Genomic DNA, 7,500 nt, shown 5'->3' with positions numbered 1-7,500 from the left:
TCAGAGCCCGTACGCCCCCCGCACTCACCCTTAAAGGCCGGGACAGCCCTTGGGGTTCCTGCCGGGGGCGGGCAGCATACATATTCCGTCTCGTGGCAGCCACCGGAGATATGTCAGAGCCCGTACGCCCCCCGCACTCACCCTTAAAGGCCGGGACAGCCCTTGGGGTTCCTGCCGGGGGGCGGGCAGCATACATATGTCCGTTCCGTGGGAGCCACCGGAGATATGTCAGAGCCCGTACGCCCCCCGCACTCACCCTTAAAGGCCGGGACAGCCCTTGGGGTTCCTGCCGGGGGCGGGCAGCATACATATGTCCGTTCCGTGGGAGCCACCGGAGATATGTCAGAGCCCGTACGCCCCCCGCACTCACCCTTAAAGGCCGGGACAGCCCTTGGGGTTCCTGCCGGGGGGCGGGCAGCATACATATGTCCGTTCCGTGTGAGCCACCGGAGATATGTCAGAGCCCGTACGCCCCCCGCACTCACCCTTAAAGGCCCGCAAGCCCTTGGGGTTCCTGCCGGGGGCGGGCAGCATACATATGTCCGTTCCGTGGGAGCCACCGGAGATATGTCAGAGCCCGTACGCCCCCCGCACTCACCCTTAAAGGCCCGCAAGCCCTTGGGGTTCCTGCCGGGGGCGGGCAGCATACATATGTCCGTTCCGTGGGAACCACCGGGGAGATGTCAGAGCCCGTGAAACCCCGAAAGACAGACCCTTAAAGGCCCGCAAGCCCTTGGGGTGAACGTCTGGGGCGGGCAGCATACATACACCCCGGTCGGGAACCACAGGGAGGTGAGGTCAGAGCCCGTGAAACCCCGAAAGACAGACCCTTAAAGGCCCGCAAGCCCTTGGGGTGAACGTCTGGGGCGGGCAGCATACACACTCTCCACGGCGGGCCGCGAAGACTTAGCGGGCGCAGCCGCCGGAGCGGGCCGCCGACGAGGCCTGAAACGCGGGGTGCGGCCGGGACCGTTCCCCCCCTTGCATTTCGCTGGATGATCAGACAGTCGCAAAGAACCGTCTGAAAATCCCGGGCCAAGTCCAGAAAGTGTCCGTAAAAGAGCTAGCGGGGCCCAGCCACTTTCCTCCAGCAAGTGCCCTTAGCTCAGTTTTGACCTCTCTCATTGCACTAAGTGTCTTCAAAAACCCAGTTCCTGTATTTCCCCCGGCACCGTAGAGAAATGCTGACAGCCTGGAACACTGTGGCGGCTGCACACGGCACTCCCATGCCCGCCGCGAGCAGCCTAGCCCCGCCTCAGACCCGCGAGAACCGCCCATCGGCACACGGCCCGCTGTGCGCCCGAGCCGTTTGGTGTAAAAACTGTCCAAAAGTGGTTTCGACCACTTAGGAACATCGTAGAGACTCGAAATAAAAAGGATTTTGTTGGAAAAGCGATTCTGAGGAAGGCTGTGTTAAAATTAATTTCGGGAAATGTCGTTTACCCCCCCCCAAATGGCTCCGAAGTACCCCCCCCCCACCCCCCCCCTAAAAAACCGTGTTCCGGGGGTTTTTCGAGAAAACAAACACACGGGGTATATAGAGGGGACTGAGACGAATCGAATGACGTGCTTTGCAAAGAAATCGGGGGCTCACAGCCCCCCCAGGAGAGGTTCAAAAGTCGGAGGACTGGTCACCTAACTCCCATTGAAGTCAATGGGGGAAAAATGAAAACTGTCAAAAAGGCTTAAAATGGTTCAAAAACCCACTGGGGCAGTAGATAATCATCCTATTTGAATTTTAAAAGTCTTAGTTTGGCGAAAAAATACCTTTTAATAATTGTTTTAGGGGTCAGAAAAATCAGCTCCGGCTGCCTGGTCACCTAGGGGAGATAGAAAATTTTTCTAAGTTTTTCACTCGGCCGTCTGGTCCCCTGACTCGAAAATTTTAAAGTGCTCCCATCGGTCCCGGGATAGGGTGGCTGATAGCTGGGAGCCCCCTGAGCACTGCCCCGGTGTTAGTTTTCCGAGAAATGCCCCCGTTGATTTGTTATGATTTTTTTTCCGCCGGCCGCCTGGTCGCCCTAATGTAAAGTCAATGGGAGTGAGGAGATAGAATATTTTTCAAAGTTTTTCACTCGGCCGTCTGGTCCCCTGACTCGAAAATTTTAAAGTGCTCCCATCGGTCCCAGACCCGGGTGGCCACGAGGTGGGACCCCCCTGAGCACTGCCCCGGTGTTAGTTTTCCGAGAAATGCCCCCGTTGATTTGTTATGATCCGTAGTTGCCGGCCGGCCGCCCGGCATTGCTCTATCGGATGGAGCGTGTGCTGGCTATGGGAGATTTAGCGATTTTCGGAACCGGCCCCGATCGCCCCCCAAACCGGGTGGCCACGAGGTGGGACCCCCCTGAGCACTGCCCCGGTGTTAGTTTTCCGAGAAATGCCCCCGTTGATTTGTTATGATCCGTAGTTGCCGGCCGGCCGCCCGGCATTGCTCTATCGGATGGAGCGTGGGCTGGCTATGGGAGATTTAGCGATTTTCGGAACCGGCCCCGATCGCCCCCCAAACCGGGTGGCCACGAGGTGGGACCCCCCTGAGCACTGCCCCGGTGTTAGTTTTCCGAGAAATGCCCCCGTTGATTTGTTATGATCCGTAGTTGCCGGCCGGCCGCCCGGCATTGCTCTATCGGATGGAGCGTGTGCTGGCTATGGGAGATTTAGCGATTTTCGGAACCGGCCCCGATCGCCCCCCAAACCGGGTGGCCACGAGGTGGGACCCCCCTGAGCACTGCCCCGGTGTTAGTTTTCCGAGAAATGCCCCCGTTGATTTGTTATGATCCGTAGTTGCCGGCCGGCCGCCCGGCATTGCTCTATCGGATGGAGCGTGGGCTGGCTATGGGAGATTTAGCGATTTTCGGAACCGGCCCCGATCGCCCCCCAAACCGGGTGGCCACGAGGTGGGACCCCCCTGAGCACTGCCCCGGTGTTAGTTTTCCGAGAAATGCCCCCGTTGATTTGTTATGATCCGTAGTTGCCGGCCGGCCGCCCGGCATTGCTCTATCGGATGGAGCGTGGGCTGGCTATGGGAGATTTAGCGATTTTCGGAACCGGCCCCGATCGCCCCCCAAACCGGGTGGCCACGAGGTGGGACCCCCCTGAGCACTGCCCCGGTGTTAGTTTTCCGAGAAATGCCCCCGTTGATTTGTTATGATCCGTAGTTGCCGGCCGGCCGCCCGGCATTGCTCTATCGGATGGAGCGTGGGCTGGCTATGGGAGATTTAGCGATTTTCGGAACCGGCCCCGATCGCCCCCCAAACCGGGTGGCCACGAGGTGGGACCCCCCTGAGCACTGCCCCGGTGTTAGTTTTCCGAGAAATGCCCCCGTTGATTTGTTATGATTATTTTTCGCCCAGGCGATGTGCCTTTTCATTTTGTTTTGCACTTTCCTTCATTCCTTGGTGCATGCTACCATCTAACGGACACATTTCGGTACTGCAGTTTGAAAGTAATTTCCCCGTCTAGGGATCTCTCAATGCCCTGGGCTGCGAAAGGAGGGCAAGGACACCCTATGTTCTCATGAGTGCAAAGCCCCCCCGGCTTCAAGGCATTCCAAAAGGAAAACCGGAGACACTGCTGCACACACACACACACACACACACACACACACACACACACACACACACACACACACACACACAGAGAGAGAGAGAGTAGTCACACAGTGGAATAAACTCCCCAGCGATGTGGTAGAAGCTGAAAGTTGGGGAACATTGTGATGGTCTATATTTCTTGGCAGATAATAAAAGATGCTCTTATCATGCCTCCGTTGATGTGTTATGATCCATAGGTTGCCGGCCGCCCGGCATTGCTCTGATCGGATGGACCGTGGGCTGCCTATGGCAGAGTATGGGCGATTCTTCAGCCGGCCCCGATGGCCCCCCAAACCGGGTGGCCACGAGGTGGGACCCCCCTGAGCACTGCCCCGGTGTTAGTTTTCCGAGAAATGCCCCCGTTGATTTGTTACGATTATTTTTGGCCCAGGCGATGTGCCTTTTCATTTTGTTTTGCACTTTCCTTCATTCCTTGGTGCATGCTGCCATCTAACGGACACATTTCGGTACTGCAGTTTGAAAGTAATTTCCCCGTCTAGGGATCTCTCTCTCGTCTAGGGACACTGCTGTACACACACACACACACACACACAGTGAGAGAGAGGGAGAGATAGAGAGAGGGAGAGATAGAGAGAGGGAGAGATAGAGAGAGAGAGGTGGAGAGGGAGAGAGAGGTGGAGATAGAGAGATGGAGATAGAGAGAGATGGAGATAGAGAGAGATGGAGATAGAGAGAGAGATGGTGATAGAGAGATAGAGATAGAGAGAGAGAGATGGTGATAGAGAGATGGAGATAGAGAGAGAGATGGTGATAGAGAGAGAGTCGTCACACTCTGGAACAAACTCCCCAGAAGCTGAAAGTTGGGGAACATTATGATGATCTTTATTTCTTGGCAGATAATAAATGATGATCTTACAGAGGGCGACTTACAACACCAGTGCAAACATACAGCGAAGTACAAGGCATCAATCACGACAGAATCCCTTGAGTTAAAGCAGCAGATTCAGAATAACACACGTCCAAACAGACTGGAGAGGACCCTAAAACGAGCACGAGAGGTGTCGAATATGTGGCCTCCTCTCGCTTGTAAACTCTCTCGTGTTCCTGTCGATGGGGTCGGCGGCTCGGGGCAGCGGCCTAGCAGCAGCAGGCAGGCAGGCTGACCTCCAGGGCAGGCAGGCAGGCAGGCAGGGCTGGAAGGCAGGCAGGCAGACCTCCAGGGCTGGAAGGCTGACCTCCAGGGCAGGCAGGCAGGGCTGTGTGGCTGGGGAGGGCAGGCTGGCAGGCTGGTAGGCCGTGCTGCCAGGGCTGGAAGGCTGACCTCCAGGGCAGGCAGGCAGGCAGGCAGGGCTGGAAGGCAGGCAGGCAGACCTCCAGGGCTGGAAGGCTGACCTCCAGGGCAGGCAGGCAGGGCTGTGTGGCTGGGGAGGGCAGGCTGGCAGGCTGGTAGGCCGTGCTGCCAGGGCTGGAAGGCTGACCTCCAGGGCAGGCAGGCAGGCAGGCAGGGCTGGAAGGCAGGCAGGCAGACCTCCAGGGCAGGCAGGCAGACCTCCAGGGCTAACAGGCAGGCAGGCAGACCTCCAGGGCTGGATAGCAGACCTCCAGGGCAGGCAGGCAGACCTCCAGGGCAGGCAGGCAGACCTCCAGGGCTGGATAGCAGACCTCCAGGGCTAACAGGCAGACCTCCAGGGCAGGCAGGCAGACCTCCAGGGCAGGCAGTGCTGCTACCAGGGCTGGATAGCAGACCTCCAGGGCAGGCAGGCAGACCTCCAGGGCTAACAGGCTGACCTCCAGGGCTAACAGGCAGGCAGGCAGACCTCCAGGGCTGGATAGCAGACCTCCAGGGCAGGCAGTGCTGCTACCAGGGCTGGATAGCAGACCTCCAGGGCTGGATAGCAGACCTCCAGGGCAGGCAGGCAGACCTCCAGGGCTGGATAGCAGACCTCCAGGGCTGGCAGTGCTGCTACCAGGGCAGGCAGGCAGACCTCCAGGGCTGGATAGCAGACCTCCAGGGCAGGCAGTGCTGCTACCAGGGCTGGATAGCAGACCTCCAGGGCTAACAGGCAGACCTCCAGGGCTGGATAGCAGACCTCCAGGGCAGGCAGTGCTGCTGCCAGGGCAGGCAGGCAGACCTCCAGGGCAGGCAGTGCTGCTACCAGGGCTAACAGGCAGGCAGGCAGACCTCCAGGGCTGGATAGCAGACCTCCAGGGCAGGCAGTGCTGCTACCAGGGCTGGATAGCAGACCTCCAGGGCTAACAGGCAGACCTCCAGGGCTGGAAGGCAGACCTCCAGGGCTAACAGGCTGACCTCCAGGGCAGGCAGGCAGACCTCCAGGGCAGGCAGTGCTGCTACCAGGGCTGGATAGCAGACCTCCAGGGCTGGCAGGCTGACCTCCAGGGCAGGCAGGCAGGCAGGCAGGCAGGCAGTGCTGCTACCAGGGCAGGCAGGCAGACCTCCAGGGCTAACAGGCTGACCTCCAGGGCTAACAGGCAGGCAGGCAGACCTCCAGGGCTGGATAGCAGACCTCCAGGGCTAACAGGCAGACCTCCAGGGCTGGATAGCAGACCTCCAGGGCTGGCAGGCAGACCTCCAGGGCTGGATAGCAGACCTCCAGGGCTAACAGGCAGGCAGGCAGACCTCCAGGGCAGGCAGGCAGACCTCCAGGGCAGGCCGGCAGACCTCCAGGGCAGGCAGTGCTGCTACCAGGGCAGGCAGGCAGACCTCCAGGGCTGGATAGCAGACCTCCAGGGCAGGCAGTGCTGCTACCAGGGCTGGATAGCAGACCTCCAGGGCTGGATAGCAGACCTCCAGGGCTAACAGGCAGACCTCCAGGGCTGGATAGCAGACCTCCAGGGCTGGCAGGCAGACCTCCAGGGCTGGATAGCAGACCTCCAGGGCTAACAGGCAGACCTCCAGGGCTGGATAGCAGACCTCCAGGGCTAACAGGCAGACCTCCAGGGCTGGATAGCAGACCTCCAGGGCAGGCAGTGCTGCTGCCAGGGCAGGCAGGCAGACCTCCAGGGCAGGCAGTGCTGCTACCAGGGCTAACAGGCAGGCAGGCAGACCTCCAGGGCTGGATAGCAGACCTCCAGGGCAGGCAGTGCTGCTACCAGGGCTGGATAGCAGACCTCCAGGGCTAACAGGCAGACCTCCAGGGCTGGAAGGCAGACCTCCAGGGCTAACAGGCTGACCTCCAGGGCAGGCAGGCAGACCTCCAGGGCAGGCAGTGCTGCTACCAGGGCTGGATAGCAGACCTCCAGGGCTGGCAGGCTGACCTCCAGGGCAGGCAGGCAGGCAGGCAGGCAGGCAGTGCTGCTACCAGGGCAGGCAGGCAGACCTCCAGGGCTAACAGGCTGACCTCCAGGGCTAACAGGCAGGCAGGCAGACCTCCAGGGCAGGCAGGCAGGCAGGCAGGCAGGCAGGCAGGCAGACCTCCAGGGCTAACAGGCAGGCAGGCAGACCTCCAGGGCTGGATAGCAGACCTCCAGGGCAGGCAGGCAGACCTCCAGGGCAGGCAGGCAGACCTCCAGGGCAGGCAGTGCTGCTACCAGGGCTGGATAGCAGACCTCCAGGGCTGGATGGCAGGCAGGCAGACCTCCAGGGCAGGCAGGCAGACCTCCAGGGCAGGCAGTGCTGCTGCCAGGGCAGGCAGGCAGACCTCCAGGGCTGGATAGCAGACCTCCAGGGCTGGATAGCAGACCTCCAGGGCAGGCAGTGCTGCTGCCAGGGCAGGCAGGCAGACCTCCAGGGCAGGCAGTGCTGCTACCAGGGCTAACAGGCAGGCAGGCAGACCTCCAGGGCTGGATAGCTGACCTCCAGGGCAGGCAGTGCTGCTACCAGGGCTGGATAGCAGACCTCCAGGGCTAACAGGCAGACCTCCAGGGCAGGCAGGCAGACCTCCAGGGCTAACAGGCAGGCAGGCAGACCTCCAGGGCAGGCAGGCAGACCTCC

The sequence above is a fragment of the Amia ocellicauda genome, unplaced genomic scaffold (assembly GCF_036373705.1).
Source record: "Amia ocellicauda isolate fAmiCal2 unplaced genomic scaffold, fAmiCal2.hap1 HAP1_SCAFFOLD_177, whole genome shotgun sequence".
In the NCBI taxonomy this organism is placed as follows: domain Eukaryota; kingdom Metazoa; phylum Chordata; class Actinopteri; order Amiiformes; family Amiidae; genus Amia; species Amia ocellicauda.
This window is presented reverse-complemented; position numbering follows the sequence as displayed.